Below are 18,661 nucleotides of genomic sequence, written 5' to 3' on the forward strand. Positions count from 1 at the left end.
GTTAAGTCTCATAGTGCTCAGAGCCATTTGAACCATTTTTGTAATGGAATTCCAGAGCATCCTTACACAAAGACAACAATAATCCACAAGCGCTGCTTCATTCCAATAGCCCTGATATCTTTGTTCCGTAACAGAAATGTCCTGATGGAATCTTTCACCATGTTCATCACTGACAGCTCCACAACTAGGAGGGAAAATGTCTGGGTGGGAGTGGAGGGAATGGATTCTAATGGATGTGTTGCATCCAAGGTTATGATGTCTTTGCAGGAGCACTGTCACCAACTGAGTATAGTTATCGCCACTTTTGGTGCCTAAAAATCCATGAACAACTCCCCTGAAGGCTTCCCAAACTTCATTTTGTTTCCTCTCCAAAATTTGGTCAAAGGCAGGAACCTTTACAAGTTCTCGAATTTATGGCCCGACAAAAATACGCCCCTCCCCCCCTTAACTTTGGCATCAATTTCGGAAATTTCTCTCTTATGTACTTAAAGGTCCATCTTCTTGGTTCAAATGGCTCTGAGCACTATGGGACTTAACATCTGTGGTCATCAGTCCCCTAGAACTTAGAACTACTTAAACATAACTAACCTAAGGACGTCACACACATCCATGCCCGAGGCAGGATTCAAACCTGCGACCGTAGCGGTCACGCGGTTTCAGACTGAAGTGCCTAGAACCGCACGGCCACACCGGCCGGTCTCCTGGTTCATACATATGACAAAATATATGTGAAGCCCAAGACTTAATCTGGTCTATTTTCATACTGAAATAATGCTGTTAGGCAGTCTTCACATGAGGTATCCGATTGCATTTCTGTGATGAAAATGTTATTTCACCACGAATGTAACAAAAATTATTCACCTTATTTATACAATTTTGTGGCGTTTTTACAAATGTTACTCTACTAAAGCACTCTCAGACCAGAAATTCTCCTTCAATTACAGCAGAAACTATATGAAATTCAGAGTTGCAGCAACAGTATCTATGTTTATTACTTACAAGCAGCTTAAAAGCATTTGTGTTTTGTTATTGGACAGGTGTGCCAACTCTGAAAACAAACTTTCCCCCAAACTGAAAATGCTGACTATAAAACTGTAATGTCACTTTATCTCTAAAGCAAGAGCTAATCTGTCATTTTTATAGTGATTTTTTAATTCGATGGAAATACATGTGAATTAACTATTTTTGAGCCAAAAACATTTTCATTGTTGGCCAGTGTTATTTGTCTTTGCTATCTTCGAAATTGCGTTGATGTTATTGTTCAAAATGTTCGATGGTACCTCTCCAGTCTCATTGATTCTACACATGAATTTCAATAATTGTTTGATTGACACGGCATGCCCACGATTTTGGAAATTTTATCTACCTGCTCTTTCTTCCGCTGGAATTACGTTTGCGTTCTTAATATTGACATACCAGAGTACTAGACGTACCACTCTCATAAACCGGACTTCCATCTCACCTTGATATTATTCCTGCAGTAACACACCGCGCTGAACCTCATCTGCCTGCTGCCTACATCGGGGATGGAGAAGTACAAACTCTGGCTTCGTCCGTTGCCCTTACGCGAAGTTAAATGAGGGGTCATTACGCCGTGAGCAAGTAACCGCCCCACAACAGCCCATAATGCAGCAGACACGGCAGCACTTCCCGGGCCGGTAAGGGGGCATGCACCACGTCGGCCGAGCAAGAAAAACGGCCGCCTCTTAATGTTAGACGCCTCATTCGACCCGCCATTAAAAAAGTGGATTTAATAAACTTCTTTTGCAGAATAATGCCGCATAAATCTCCGACCGCCAGGCGCGGGGTCTTCCTTTGTTTCAGAAAGCGGAGATGGAACTTTATCTTAATTAAGGAGGGCAATTAAGGCTCACAACTTCTGCAGGGACGCCCTGGGGGTGAGAAGTGAAGCCACGCGATAGACTCACCTCCTGCCTTAGTGTTCGCCGACGTTGTGAATGGCCCCTTTGTCTGACATTCGTGCCGCCTGTAAGAACCGTAGTTCAGCACAATGCATCTTTAAAAGCTATTAATGAAGAACAGACTACCGAAGAAAAGCGAAATGCTTTGGTCAGACTTCAAGATGACAGTCCATGCAAGTGCCTGCATTGTACCCGCGGCCACTTTCGTTAACTTACATCGACCTTTCTCAAATCAGGTTGAAAGTCTGATTCAGATTGAATACCTACTATTCTGGCTCCAGTTTTCATCCGGGTCGAAAAACTTAACAGAGTACGTCTTGCCGAGTGTTAGATGTGTTGAAAATAGCTTGGTGGGCTAAATCCAATATTAAACTTCCGCATGCACCTCCAGTTAGGCTTGCTTCCCTGTCGCTTTAGAAATAGAAATGTGTGGCCCAGATACTAATAATCAATTTTTTTTCTTGTGAGATGTGATCAGCTAGCCGAAAACACACGAAGAATCCCAGGAGAGATTACAGACAATGAAAGATCATCAAGACTTGGTCCCCTTAACACAATAACTCTGTAAAGACGCTTGTGTGGGGAGGGAAATAAGGAAACCGTCACATCTAAGAAAGGAAAATTATTTTTCTCTCACGTATCTTGCAGACACACCTGCTAACTACTGTTACATAAGTGTTTTTCCCAAAACAGTATTTTAGCTTATATGAAACCAGACTTAAAAATACCAATCAAATAGGAATAATTAATCTTCATCACAGATGAGATGTGTGTCAATACCAGTGATTGCCAGTACTTAATTTAGACTACGTTTTCGTACCGATTTGCAAGTTTCAGTAAGAGGGTACTACGAAAGGATTTTGAGCTGGACTGCAAGCGCGTAGGTGTGCAGCAGGTCGTATTAGCTGGACACAGGCGGCTGCCCCGCGGAAGAATTCCTGGAAGGGTGCGCCAGCATCTGCGGCGTCAGTGCCACTTAATCAGGAGGACCTCTGCTTTGGAGAGCCGTGTCTGAACGACATTCGCCAGGAGTCACAATACAGATACGATCTCCCCTAGTCACGGCCACCAGTAGAGAATTTTTTAATAACCTGACTGTGGGAGGTGCAGCTGTGTCGTTTATGGTGAGGCATAGAATGACAATTTTGTGAACAGAAAGAACGCAGGGCTTCTTAGCTGCCACAGATACCATCGGAAAGTGGAGTGAGAAGGCGGGAGTTAGGACACCTTTGTGAGTATGGGATACCACTGAGCTCAGACAATGCAAAAACCAAACGTTCAGCACAATGTAAGAACAGCCATAACTGGTTAACATAATTTAGAAGTTGGGGGGAGCAGTTTGATTGTGCATCCGAGGTCCAGTCTCGTTGATCTGAGACAGAGAGAAAGAGAAAGAGAAAGAGAAAGAGAGAGAGAGAGAGAGAGAGAGAGAGAGAGAGAGAGAGGGGGGGGGGAGAGAGAAAGAGAGAGAGAGAGAGAGAGAGAGAGAGAGAGAGAGAGAGAGTTCCTTTTAACGCATCGTTTTACTGGTTTGGGCTCGGAATATCCATACTTCAGGCACTCGAGACGATGTGCCGAACGAAAACCGCGAAAACACGAGTCTTCTTAGGAAGAGGTCAATACAAAATCGCTTCTTGGCCAGGGTGTTTCTCCACCAGGGTCCGTCTCCACCAGACTTCTTTCACGTCATCTGCTGAATGTCTCTGCAGCCAGGGGTATCTTCGACTTAATGAGTGGAAGATGTAGAAAATTTTCCAGCTGAGTTTAACTTAGTTGTAGGTGAAAGTCGTTGATATGAAACCAACGACTGATTTTGCAGCCACTTCAGCCACCAACTGTAGACTGTTATGGCGAGATGTAGGTGCGACAAACATATGACCTGTATTGACATTCAAACAATAGTTATTAAGTTTGAATAATTTCAAGCTTCATTGTGAAGTACTGATTGCAGATTTTTCGATGAATATGCAATCAATCCCATCGGCAGATTCAAACCTGTGCCCTTCACTAGCGCTATCTACATTTTTATACTAACATTTTGATAATCACAGCACAACTTCATGAATATGGTTGTTTCATACTGATATAAGATTATTAGAATCAGACCCCTGGCACCATTACCAGTCTCGCCGAGGTATTAGTCTGGAATTGTCAATGTACACTTTTATTATTGCATTAAACGGAGGTAATTGCAATTTATATTTAATTTAGTAGATAATCGAATTCTTATTGATTATTTTGGAGGGTAACGATTGATCATGTCAGATCAACAGGGTCACTTTGCATACCTCTAGTCAACATGCCGACCTGTATACTTAAAATGCCGACTACTGTTTCAAACGCTGGTGGCAGAACGAGCAAAAATTACGTCGTAGCGAGGAACAGACCACCGTAGATACACTGTGGGCATTAGGACACGTAATAACGACTTTAAATATCTATCTGATTGGATTGAATCAAATAACCATAAACGAAACGAGGAGGACGAGACCTAACATGGCCTATATTCGGTCCTCGCGAGAAGAGAAGGAGACGTCGCGTACTCGGTACGGCAGACATTCCAACAACAATCAGACGTCGCAGCTACCTGTGTCTCCTCCGTCCATCAGTGCTACACACTCGCTTCACACAGTAGACGCCCTCAACCCTGGAATCACGCGTGAAAGTCAGATCATTCCGCTGTCCTTAGGTGTGGGGAAAGTAAAATGTGTTAAATGTGAAAGTCAGTCCCGTATAGTAACCCTTCTATCCTTGTCTAAATCTCTCCTTTATTCTGTCGTCGACCGCCTCCACTGTGTTACTTTCGCACCCAGAGGGAGAGGGCAAACGCTCGTAAAATTTTAAAATGTCCACAAATGTCCACTAACCCCCCCCCCCTCCCCCCCCTCCCCCCCCCTCCCCCCCCCCCCCCCCCCCTAGGCTTACAAACAGCGTTCCTCTGTCGCTCTTACGCTTGACCATCTCCATCTTCCCTCAAATGGCGCTCAGTCACAGGTAGCAGGTAGAGAGAGGGAGAAGTCCGGTAGAGTTGAAACACTTTCTTTGTTTTTGGTAATAAAACTTTATTGTCATCCTACGAAGTTGCATATGTAACAAATCAACATTGTAATGGGCAATGATTTGACACTTCATACAATTCATTGCGACTAGGTGTTACTGAGAGGCCAACTCTGTGTAGAGGGATACTTCGTGCACTCAGCTGTTGCAGCGTCTTAATATTGTACGAGCCAGCCGATTCTTTGTTGTTAACCAGTTCACCACAACTTTTCTGGAGGCTGTGTCTAATGCTATCAGTAAAACATCCATAAAAATTTCTTCACATTTTGGGATTTTCTTTGTCTTCTAATGTTTGGTCCCATAAGTTAGAAACAGTAATTTCTCTGTGTGTCGCAGATGGCGGAGTACGCTGTGTAGGCTACCAGCTGTGTGGTGGCACATTTCTTGCAGACACAGAAGGCCAGAAATCTGTCGTCATGATTGCTGTTGCGGTGGAATGGTCTGTCGTTCTTCTTATCAAGCTGAGCATCAGTTTTCCAAATGTTTGCGACCGTCGACACAATCTGTGCTCCTAAGTGGTTTGCTACAATTGTCGCAGCCTTGTGGTCTGACCAGATGCTGCTAGTTAGTCATTGATTGGTATCGTCCTGTTAACAATCTTGTATACGTGCTGCGGGCTTCTGCTGATAAATAATGTGCTGAGACGTTTTGCCACACGATATTCCATGCAAGGATACGTTCCTTTCTCGTTCTGCACTTCTCTATCACGTCGAAACCTCGATTTCTGTCGAGCGGTGGGAAGAAGTTTACGTTGGAAAGTAAACACGCCACTGGTTCCCTCGTATTTCGTTCGGCATTTGGCCATTTCCCCACCAAACGACCACATTCTCGCCTCCAAAGTAACAATCTCTTTCAGGTGGTGCAGAGAGACTGTCGTTAGTCTGCCGTCTTCCTCCGCAAGGCACATCTTTGTCACGCTCAAAGGAATATTCTGTTTCGGGGTGGGGGAAGTTTTCCTTACAGTTTGAAAACCAAACAAATGCTTCCACCCATGCTATTTTTCAATCCTCTGCCCTGATGATGCGTTAACTTCCAACTCGACACACGATCATCCAACTGCAATCGCACACGGCACTAGGAATGGAGGAATTTGAATGAAATAAAACATTTGATTGGACCCACCTTCAACCCAGCAGCTTAAATCTAGCAGTGTAGACACCTTACGGCGAAATCGACATGAGCACAGATGACAAATTTCGCCACTTTTTGTGGAAGGGGTTATTGGTCACCTTGTAAATATATGAAAAGTATAAAATGATGCAAGTTGAAGACGAGGTAATTGGAGAACCATAAAGTAGAATCTTTGCATCCAAAAATGACACAGTTAATGCACTTCCTCAACCAAACCTAGTGGATCGACACACGGTTATGTTATTGCAGGATATTAGTGCTGCAGCGTAGCAACCGGCAACACAGTGCGGTCCCACCACAAACATTTAATGTAACAAAGTATCTTTCTTTTGATACTGTGGTGTGGACCTTACGACATTCTTATAATCTCAAAAGTCATAGGCGTAATTAGTTTGTATGGGCTGATTCGGCTGAATTTTTAGTGGACTGCTGATCTGAATAAGCCTTTCACTACCAGTTACTTACAGGGTGTGACAAGAATAGAGAAACATCACAAACACAACTACGTTGGAGGAAAACCGTTGAATGCAAAACAACTTCCAGTCGTCTCGTAATGAATAAATACAGGTCCTGTATGATTCGAGGGAAATTTATACCATTCTCCTTTCAGAATAGTGGCAAGTTCAGCAAGGATGATGGAGGATGGAGATTACGCACACTACGCTCCAAAGTAGACCACAGAGGCTAAACAATTCTGAGACCTGGGGATTGTGGTGGCCAGCAGAGATGCTACAGTTTATGCTAATGCTCGCAAAACCATCGACGATGAGAGCTTCGTGAGAAAGCGCGCTGTTGTCTTAGAACACATCATCCCAACTGAGGAACAAATATTGCATAGCCAATAGAATACCAGCGCTTCAAGAAAATTTGTGTGTGTGTGTGGGGGGGGGGGGGGCATGTTTTAAATGAAGCTCTTGGTTTAGTGAGTGAGAGAGAGAGAGAGAGAGAGAGAGAGAGAGAGAAATGGCTCTGAGCACTATGGGACTGAACTGCTGAGGTCATTGGTCCCCTAGAACTTAGAACTAGTTAAACCTAACTAACCTAAGGACATTACAAACATCCATGCCCGAGGCAGGATTCGAACCTGCGACCATAGTGGTCCTGCGGTTCGAGACTGCAGCGCCTTTAACCGCACGGCCACTTCGGCCGGCGAGAGAGAGAGAGAGAGACAGAGAGAGAGAGAGAGAGAGAGAGAGAATGTTAATCCCACCAACTTCCGCATAGTGTGGCCCACAGTAATATGAAGTAAGGGACCATTTACATAGTTCATTTAGATTTGTGTGTAGAGTCAGGTGTGTAGACTCAAATGAACAAGAGTTTTGTTAACAAAATAAATGTAAAATCTATCTCAATCAAAATTATGAAGCTCTAATCGAAAATGAGACCCCCTTCCTAACCATATCCATTCAATAACCAATCAATAAGCAATGAAAGATAGTTACCACCCCATAAAAGAAGTTCCATGATAGTAATTCTCATAGGCGGTATTCTTACCAGATTTAGACAGTAGTTGTATCCGTAGGTCAGGCACGCTTATAGCACGCTTTTACCGTGTTGGTTTGGTGTGCGAGGATAGTTCTCCGTTGCACACATTTTTTCCTTTAAAACTAATCAAATTCAACTGGACTTTATATGAATTTCCTTGCATCCGTAACTTTTAGTATACGGTACTTCATAGCACAGTTCCATAATTAAAGGTTGTAGAACCATCCAATGAAGGTACAAGCTTTTGCTGCATGTCTCGCAAATTAAAATTTAAGAACCACCGGGTGGAGGATAACCGAGCAAGCTCGGCACAGATGTGTTGGGCAGCGGCTCTTCTGTTAACTAAAAAGTTTCTCTAAAATGTGAGAGCCTCCTACAAATTTTTAAACTTAATCTGGTCACATTAAAGGCAAGGTCTCAGAGTTAATGCCCTGACACAAAATTTTGACCCACGAAGGAATATTAATGCGATTTGACACCAATTTGTGAGGTATTCGAAAGTAAGAAGGACTTTTATAGTGCTACGATAAATGTAGGGGATCTTGACCATTTGTTTCAATAACATATGATTACAACCAGTTTACCAAAATCTGTCAACACAACCTGAAACTACATCCTCCGTTATAGAGAGAGCACTTATAATGGAGACGTAGAAGCAACGTTGTATGGCCGAATACCTACTTACAAGAAGCAATTACAATAGTCATTGTCAACACACTCAGGACTGGCTCATGGCTAGAAGTCCTCAGCACTTCCTTATACTTGCTGTAATATACATGCAAAGAAATACACGTAACATCAGCTTATGTAAACAACGGCACCATTAAAGGCGGAACTACTAATTAGATATTATTTTAGTATTGATTATTTTTCTTGTAGTTTAATTTTGTTGAGGTTTTGAATTTGCTCTACTTTATACAAAAGATGTATAAGCACATGGGAGCTGAAATTGGAATGGTGACAAATTACGAGTGACTTCGGGATGAAAAATAATTGAATAAAATTCGAAATTATTTTTGGTTCTTATTCAAGAACCATACACAAAAAGTTTTAAGGGATGACGTTGTACGAGTCCTGAATGGGACCACATAGAATACAAGATCACATTTCATCAAGAATAGCAAAGAAAAGGAACCTCGTATGAAATCTAATTCCGGTAGTGATGTTAAATAAGCGTAATAGTAACTTGAGCCATGACTCATACTCACGGATGAGTTAAGGATGATATTGATCTTTTTACATGAAAGAAAATCTCTCACTCGTAACAACAGATTTAACCCTGGTCACAAAGAAAGCACGTCTAGACAGCTGAAAAACCAAGCAAAGGAAATACTACGCCAATGCTCGCCAGCAGGAAGCGTTCTCTCCATTAATTCCCGTAGAAATGGCCAATGAAGTAAATCAGTCAATTATTAGACAAAAGCTTTGCAGGCAGGTCCACGCGCATTGTGATTACCCAAAGCAGTCACGAAAACGCAAGTTTCCTTTATCTTTCAGTCCATATGGGCACACTAGTAAGATACTGCTCAAAAGTACTGCGTGCACAGATATGCTTTCGCTATACAACCAAACGTTGTGACTTTCATTTCATGTGAAAATGGTGCTTTCAAATTCTATTTTTGTGATAGGGCGCGCAACACAGGTTCTAGGAGTCTATAGATTTGCACTGACGGGTAGCTTTCGTGTAATCGAATGCAGAAATTCGTGAGAAACCTATTTAAGTTGCTCAAGGTGTCCCTGGTGGCAGAGAGGGATCGAGAGAGAAGAAAAACGATACTTTCTAAGTACGGTAACCAAAGGAGACAGTATTCCGAGAGATCTCTCTTTTCCTTATTGCAATTTCTGTATAGATCGCTCCATTCAGGCAATAAGATTTTCGTTATACTAAACTTGAGTCAATAATAGCTGCAAAATTGTTCAAATGACTGCATTCCACCCGAAGGAGTTAGTTATACTTTATTTGTTATAATTTTGTACAAATTCGATCTTACGCATTTGTCAAGCATCTCTATATTTGTGGACAATATATTCACCAAATATCAGCGATGGCAGATATCTCATACTAGTTTCTTGCACAGGAATTTTTGAAGAATATTGACACGCATTACAGTTCTGAGCGTAAATGTCATAGTTGGAAGAAAGCCTGTACCACTAGTATTGTGGGTGCACATCACTGATGCATGACAATTCAGATAACATGTTTCGACATAAAGCCGTCGTCACATACAAGTGCCATGTTGTGTTTTTTTTTGTTTTTTAGTTATGTATCAAGTTCCGTGGAAGTGTGCAATTAAAAGCCACCTTGTCATGGAACGAGTCAGTAAGCTGATCACAAAAATTAAAAAAAAATAATTTAAAAGATTAACTAAACTACTTCTAGGAACTTCTGTGCAAAACAGAAGCAGGTGCAACAAGGAAACGTTTTAGCGTATATTGAATTTTCTCATTATGAGAGTACCGAAGGCCGATCTGTTTTAATTGTTAAAAACCATTCAACAGCCAGGATCGCACAAAATACTTTTTTATTCAAGACAACCGGTTTCAACAGCCTTAGCTGTCATGTTAAGGTCTTAAACATTTAAATTGGATTTGCACTGTTAAGTACGTGTTCAGCGTGTGTAAATATCTGTGTTATTGTTTACCGTTTTTGTATCATGTAACAAGTATCTGTGAGCAACATGTATATGGACATGGCCTTTTGGATAAGGTGCTGTATGTTTTTAAATATTTTAGCGATGACAAACCTTTATAATGTGCTGCCTTTTATCCAACTGACATTTTGTACGTGAGGTTCCGCGTAAAATAAACGTGTTTTATTACCGAAAAAGTGTTTGAAACTTGGAGATGACAGCTAAGACTGTTGAAACTGGTTGTCTTGAATAAAAAGTATTTTGTACGACCTTGAATTTTTAATGATTTTTAACAATTTTAGGTTAGATCCGAAGAGATTCAATTTATCAGTTCTGCTGGATGCCTGTTCTAAATTAAATCTTCTGAATTATGTTTACCTTTCCGTAAAATGCTTAAGCGAGTTATGTCCAAGTGCAGATCGTTATATGGCCAATTATTCGAACGCTAAACAAGTGTTCCTGTTCATTCGGAACGCAGAAATATTGTCGACAACAAATTTCATGATGGACCGTACGTACAAGGACGGCGGAGTTAAAACTATGTACAATAAATTTGGGAACACGATCTACTTGACCGCTATTTTCTGCGCTAAGAATGTTTTTGGTGATAGCATAGAGTTGCCACAAACAACAGAATAGGGGTTAATGGAGTAAAAGTAAGGAAAGTAAACCACCCTTTCTCATTTCTGTGTCAGAAATAGTAGACATTATTTTTATTGTTGTGATGTACGGTACTGTTCAGCTTGAAACTACGTAATGAACATCGCATTCAATTTTTCTGCGGTGGCTGTGTGGTGAAATATGCCGTGGGAATGGAAGTAAATAAATCGGTGGCTCGATGTAAGTGGAAATCTGAGCTCATCTCAACGGCGGATCAATGGGTTCAGGTCGCAACGCAAGGCATGCCAGTCCATTTCACAAATGTTTTTGTCCACATACCACTGCCTCACCGATGTTGCTTGATAACAGAATGCATTGTCATGCTGATAGAACGATTATCGTATCCAAACTGCACCTCTATTGTACACAGTTCACAGTGCTGTCAAATTCGTTCGTATCTTTCCGCATTTAGCGTTTTGTTAAGTACAGTAACAAGAAACACACCCTAACCAAGGAAAACAACCGCATACCATTACACCACATCCTCTGTATGTTCTCTGTCCATAAATGGCAGATAATGCTCTCCAAGCCTTCTCCACACGAATCCTTTAGAAACGCACTGCCACAGGCAACAGCGTGAATCCATAATTCCAAATCATTCGTTTCCAGTTACCTGGTGTCCAGTGGCTTCCTTTTTTTACACAATCTCAAGCGTCGCTTAGTATGACTACAGAAGGGTCTGCTCAGCAACTGAACGCAATTTTATTCAGCATCCTATGCAAAGTCATTGAGCGGGCTTCACGGCTGGTATAGCACCCAACAGTTATTCTTCCCGCTGATTTCACGTGAGTTTTTACAAACACCATCGGTAACGCCGTTGCCCATCAGTGCAAACATTCTGTCTTGTCTTGTTTTAGCTTCACAATCACACGACCGATATTCGACATGGGTTGAAATGTCCGTGAGGAATCTGTTACTCAGCTGGCATCCAATGACAGTCCTTCTTCGAAGACACCGAGCTTCACTATCCCATTCTGCTGTTATTGCTTCTTTACTGACAGCTCCTCATTTTATAGTGGAGGATCCGCCTCTAGTAGTCAGTTAAGCATTAGAAACGCAGAAAAAAGTCAATTACTTTAGGAAGTACAGCAACAAATCAATCAATCGCAATGCAACTGGCTATTTTTTAATTGTTACGTATCCAGATTTCAGCTATAAATAGCCACCTTCAATGAACTGCGCATGATTTCTTAATTAATTACCGGTCGCTGTGATCAACGATTCCTTATGGAATCAAAGTTGGACATATTCAGTTAAGTTCATTTCTTCAAGTTGATAATTAGTATTTTAACACTATCCCTCGCAGTTTTAAACATGAAAATTGTTGGCTGTGACCTCACATTCATCGATCTTCGTGCTGTAATTTTCAGAAACGTCAGGCTTTACACACATGACAGTATAATCGTTTGGCTTTAGTACAAAATGTTGATGATTAAGGTGATCGATTGTTCAGAGGATAAATGATAGTTGGTCACACAAATATTAAAGAAGGATAATAGGAGGAATTCAATAAATTACAGGCCTACATTGATGTTTTAAGCACCTTCTTGCTTCCCATCGTTGAAGAGCAATTGGGGGATGGCGTTTGCATCTTTCAACACGATCGAGGACTTGTTCATAATGCTTGGCCTGTGGTGGAGTGGCTCCACGACAATACCTTGTAACATCCCTGTAATGGACTGGCCTGCACAGAGTCCATAGTTGAATCCTATAGACACCTTTGGGATGTTTTGTAACGCCGACTTCGCGCCAGGCCTCACCGACCGACATCGATAACTCTCCTCAGTGCAGCACTCCGTGAAAAATGGGCTGTCATTCCCCAAGAAACTTCCAGCACCTGAATGAATGTATGCCTGCGAGAGTGGAAGCTGTCATCAAGGCTAAGGATGGGCCAACACCATATTGAATTTCAGCATGTCCGAAGGAGGGCGCCACGAACTTTTAACTCATTTCCAGCCAGGTGTCCGGATACTTTTAGCCACATAGTGTATATTACCTTGGAATATTATGAATTACTTCGAAGATAACGGTCTATTGACACACAGTCAACACTGATTTAGAAAAACATTGTCCTTTTGAAATGCAACTCTCTCTTTACACACACTAAATGTTGAGCGCTTTTGACAAGGGATTTCAAATTGATTCCGTATTTTTAGTTCTTAGCAGGATTTTGACATTGTACCACATAAGGGGTTTGTAGTCAAGTTGCGTGCTTATGAAATATCGTCTCAGTTGTGTGTCTGGATTCGTGATTTCCTGTCAGAGTGGTCACAGTTCATAGTAATTGACGTCACTGAGTAAAACAGACGTGATTTTTGGCGTTCCCCAAGGTAGTGTTACAGGCGCTCTGCTGTTCCTTATCTATATAAAAGATTTAGGAGACAATTCGAGCAAATGCCTTAGGTTGCTTGCAGATGATGCCTTCGTTTATCGTCTAGTAAAGTCCTTAAAAGATAAGAACTAATTGCTGAATGATTTGATATCATATGGTGCGATAATTGGCAATTGACCCTAAATAAGGAAAAGTGTGCTAAAAGGAAACTATTAATTCGTTAAATTTCGGTTACACGATACATCAGTCAAATCTAAAGGACGTAAATTCAACTTAATACCTAGGAATTACAATAACGAACAATTTAAATTGGGAAGAACACACAGAAATGTTGTGGGGAAGGCAAACCAAAGACTGCATTTTGTTGGCAGAACGCTTAGAAAATGTAACACGTCTGCTAAAGAGAATGCCTACGCTACGCTTGTCCGTCCTCTTGTAGAATACTATTGCGCGGTGTGGGAACCCTACCAGAGAGGATTGACTGAGTACATCGAGAAATGCAAAGAAGGGCAGCACGTTTTGTATCATCGCAAAATAGAGGAGAAAGTGTGACGGACATGATACGGTATTTGCGATGGACACCAGTAAAACAAAGACGTTATTAGTTGCAGCGGAATCTTCTCACGAAATTTCAGTCGGCATCTTTCTACCCCGAATGCGAAGATATTTTATTGACGGGACCTACACAGGGAGAAACGATCATCGTAATAGAATAAGGGAAATCGGATCTTGCACAGAAAAATATAGGTGTAAGTTTTTCCCGCGCGCTGTTCAAGAGTAGGATAATAGAGAATTATTGTGATGGTGGTTCGATGAACCTTATGCCAGGCACTTAAGTGTGATTTGCGGAGTATACATGTACATGTAGATTTGTAGATGACCATGTCAGGACAGATGGTAGCTATACGCATGCCTGCAGCGGCGTGTTAGACACGGTACGCAGCTTTGAGCAGGGCAGCAGCTAATGAGGCCCGGGAGCTAGCGTCCCAGGAGGCAAGAGTCCCGGCGTCGTGACCCGTGGCGGGCAGTCTAGTGGTGCACTGCGTAGTGGCGCCACCGCAAACTGCCTGCGGTCTCCCCGTGAATGGCCTCTGTGGTGTTCCAACACACTACAGCTACACAGTGAAACATGGCCACGGCTCCACGAATAGTTTGGTCGGCTCAGTCTGCTAGACACGGTTGTCTCAAACACTGACAATGAAGCATCAAATTAGGTACTACTGGAAGGTGTAAGAGGGTACATCGTTCAGTTGGGAGAAAGAAGTGTATGAAATATAATTTTTATCTGAAAAAAAACACAAAAGTCTTCCAAAGTGTACAGTTCACTTAAGCTGGAGAGCTTTCACATTTTCTATTAGGGCTGGAAAGTCGCGTCTGTTAATTAGATGTCTGGCAGGTAAGTTTCACGTTTTTGTTAGCACTACTGGGAGAGAGAGTAAAAAATGTTCAAATGTGTGTAAATTCTTAAGGGACCAAACTGTTGTGGTCGTCATTCCCTACATTCACTCATTACTTAAACTGACTTATGCTAAGTACAAGACACACACCCATGCCCGAGGGAGGACTCGAACCTCCGGCGGGAGGGGCCGCGCAATCCGTGACATGGCGCCTCAAACCGTGCGGGGAGAGAGAGTCAGCGTATGTATAAGGATTCGTTAGGGACTATGGTTACACGTTGCTCATTGACTGGCTACTAAATAACACTCTGCATTAAATTTAATAACAATACATTTACTACTTTTCAATTAGTAACCAATTATTAGTGATTCACTGCATTCAGATGTTTTTAGTAAAATTAAAAATTTGTCTCTAGAATAGAAGTTGTCGTTCAAGATTGTCTTACGTCTAAAATGAACTTTGCTACCTGTCAGTCATCAGAGAAGAGGAACCGTGAAGAAATTAGTTATTGTAGAAGAGTGCAGAGCAGTAGGTGTTGTGCTTTTATGAGACACATCTACTGTTAGGCGGCAGACAGGTTTCGTCAAAGTTGACATGTGCAGAGTGCCGAACGCGGTGAAATCACCTGGTAACTGTTATATTGTTTCCAGACACGATGTGGCAGTGACAAGTTGTGAAGTATTGCACAGTTTAGCCGTGATGCTTAAGAGAGTGTTTTTTACTGTATTGTGATTTTTGGTATTCACGCAGAAGTTCTGATTCTATAATTATATGAAGCAATAAGATTTTCTGGGTTGAGTTCTTTTTTGTTGTGTTGTCCCTAGTACTTACTGGATAGATGTTAGTACGGCGTACCTCTCGTGTGGCAGTTGTTAATTTATGGCGTACAGTGTTACTCTGTGTGCCGCTTATAAAGTTATTCGGGCTGGTATTGCCCATCGGATCTTGGTTGGTAATTCATTTTCGGGTCACGGGATCAAATAAATTAATTGTTTTAGTGTGCTGTATTGGTTTAGAATAAGTTACTTTCTATTATTGTTATTTTGTGCTACGCCATTTTAAAGAATTTCTTATAGGAAGAATATTGTTTACTTTTTGATTTTGCCGGCCGCGGTGGTCTAGCGGTTCTAGGCGCTCAGTCCGGAACCGCGCGACTGCTACGGTCGCAGGTTCGAATCCTGCCTTGGGCATGGATGTGTGTCATGTCCTTAGGTTAGTTAGGTTTAAGTAGATCTAAGTTCTAGTGGACTGATGACCACAGATGTTAAGTCCCATAGTGCTCAGAGCCATTTGAACCATTTGATTTTAACTGTCTAGGCGATATGTCGATATCGTTCATGCCTTTGTGTTGTAACATATGGTTTTCAGTAGAGGTTATTTCAAATGAAGTCCACACTCGTACAGCCCTCTGGTCGAACTCCACTCCACCAATATGTTAAGCTGAAATAAGTAGAAGCGCGTGATTGTACGTTGTGCTGCAGTGGTATCCAAAACTTTTGAATTAGCTTCTTGTAAAATTGTGTCTTGCTTTCCTGTGTCATATTGCAGATAAGGCTACTAGCGTTGTGCCAGGCACCACATTTTGGAAGGAAGAGCTCGTTTTGTGAGATGTCCATTCGAGGGCAGGCATCCGTGAGTGTTGTAGCCGAATTGTCTGAATGACTTAAACAGGCGATGTGCAGCCATTGGAGTTGACAGCTGGGGAACGGATGGAAGTGACTAGGAACACTGGAAACCTTGAGTTGCCCCTAGCGAGATTAATTCTTAAGTTTTTTAAAGTGGGACACTTCGTGTAAGCAGTTGCTACGCGTTATGTAAATATGATTAGTGGTTTTCTTAGTTAAGGAAGGGGAAGGTGGAGAGGTATTAATTTAGCTGCAAGTCAGGGCAGCGCAGGTGGATGAGAAGTATTGTTTGCGTCACTTATGCAGGGTTACGGGACAGATCTGAATGTCGTGTCATGGTAGGAGGCTTATCAAACAGAGCAGATAAATTTGCCAGAACTGGCTGCTCGAATTTGGAAAACACGGTCTGCGAAGCTACCGCACCTGTTAGCAGAAACGCTCAGGAACTGCGAGTTTTCCTTGGATTCTATACAGTAGACGGCAATATGTGTAGACAATGAACTGTTGCGCGATCAATAGCTCGCACCACGTCTCCTGGAAGACGATTTTTGCCATGGAGGGGGGTGGGAGGAGCGAGGGGGTTGCACGTTTGTGGTGAGTGGCTCTGAGACGTTTTCCGGGAAGAGGATGAGTATCAAGCAGGTCTTCTGGGGAATGGGCCGGTTGCTTGTTCTACCGCCTGTGTGACTTTCAAATTTGTCTAGCTGAGCGTCTTCCGGACACTAGGGACCTGCACCAGAAACGGGAGTGGGTACATTATTCATTTGGCCGACCAGGTCTGGAGGCGATCGGTGGGTCGTCGTCATCCACATGTCTTTTGGCAGCTGCAAGTTTTTCCACTGTTTGTCATGGCAAGAGGCTTTGTATGCTCGGTGAGCTACTTTTAGTTCGTTGCTTCGGTTCCGAGACCACGCGGCATTCCCGCTGTGAGCGTGAGTAATTGTGACTGGCTCGCTCGTCGGCCGATAAGTGCCCTGCAGCTCTTGTTTCGGATTCGTTTTAGCCTTCTTTTGTTGTTGTTCTCTGTTTCAGCGTCTTGTTAGGCGATTTGAGGAACGGGTCGCTCGTATCAAATCATAATAGCTTCCAATTGCTAATTGTCAGAGAATTATGATTACATGGTGCGTTTTAAATTATTGTGGTTTTGTAAATTGCTTTAATGTTCAATGCAACATTATTTAGGACGTTCAAAGTATTTTTCTGTCTGGTTCGTTGTGCACTAAATCGCCAAGTCGCTTTCTTTATTTAGTCGTTGTGCCCTGTTGGGGCAAATCTTGTTGCGTGTATTTTGGCGGCTTATACTTCCAAGCCAAGCTTTGTTTACGTGGATTCGAATGGCTCTGAGCACTATGGGACTTAACATCTGAGGTCGTCAGTGTTGTGGCGTAGCAAGACAGCCACGCCACTCGGAAGTAGCCGAAAGGCACACGCTTAAACTCACGCAGGCTAGAGAGGTCTGAAACAGGATACGTAATGAATGCTATAAAGAAAAGTACGTAGCTTCTGGAATACTTAACTTTAATCCATCCTTGTTGTACATCGCTCTTGACGATACAAGTGAGACTCTTTAGATACAAGCTATGTAAGGCTAATGGCGCCTTGCTAGGTCGTAGCCATTGACTTAGCTGAAGGCTATTCTAACTATCTGCTCGGCCAAGGAGCTAGGATTCGTCAGTGTGCATCGCTAGCTAAGTCGTCCGTACAACTCGGGCGAGTGCTAGTAAGTCTCTCGAGACCTGCCGTGTGGTGGCGCTCGGTCTGCGATCACTGACAGTGGCGACACGCGGGTCCGACATGTACTAATGGACCGCGGCCGATTTAAGGCTACCACCTAGCAAGTGTGGTGTCTGGCGGTGACAACACATTCAGTCCCTCAGAACTTAGAACTACTTAAACCTAATTAATCTAAGGACATCACACACATCAATGCCCGAGGCAGAATTCGAAACTGCGACCGTAGCGGTTGCGCGGTTCCAGACTGAAGCGCCTAGATCCGCTCGACCACAGCGGCCGGCGATTAAGTTCAGCAGCCATCCGTTCGCGTCTTCCTTCCAGTTATGATTATCATTCCGCCTGGCGGTTGAGTATCTACCATTTCCACCTCGTGACATGATTTGAGTCTGAATTTCAGTTGGCCGCTGAACTTCTTTGCTGTTAGATGGAAGCGGGGTCGGTTGCCTTGGCGAGTTATCTTATAATCATTTAGCGACTTTTCACGAATGCGTTGTTTACGATGCCAGTGTGTGATTTTATGACTTTTTTGCTCGTTTTACGGAAAAATTACTTCTCTGTTCAGAGGTATGTTTGTACCATGGGGCGTGTCCCCACTGGTTGCTTAGAAAAGGCGCCTGGTGAGCAAAGTATGGCACCCGTCGTAAGTAATGTCTGGTGCGTTCGTAACATTTTCCAATGTGAGGTAGT

The sequence above is a fragment of the Schistocerca americana genome, chromosome 4 (assembly GCF_021461395.2).
Source record: "Schistocerca americana isolate TAMUIC-IGC-003095 chromosome 4, iqSchAmer2.1, whole genome shotgun sequence".
Taxonomy (NCBI): Eukaryota; Metazoa; Arthropoda; class Insecta; order Orthoptera; family Acrididae; genus Schistocerca; species Schistocerca americana.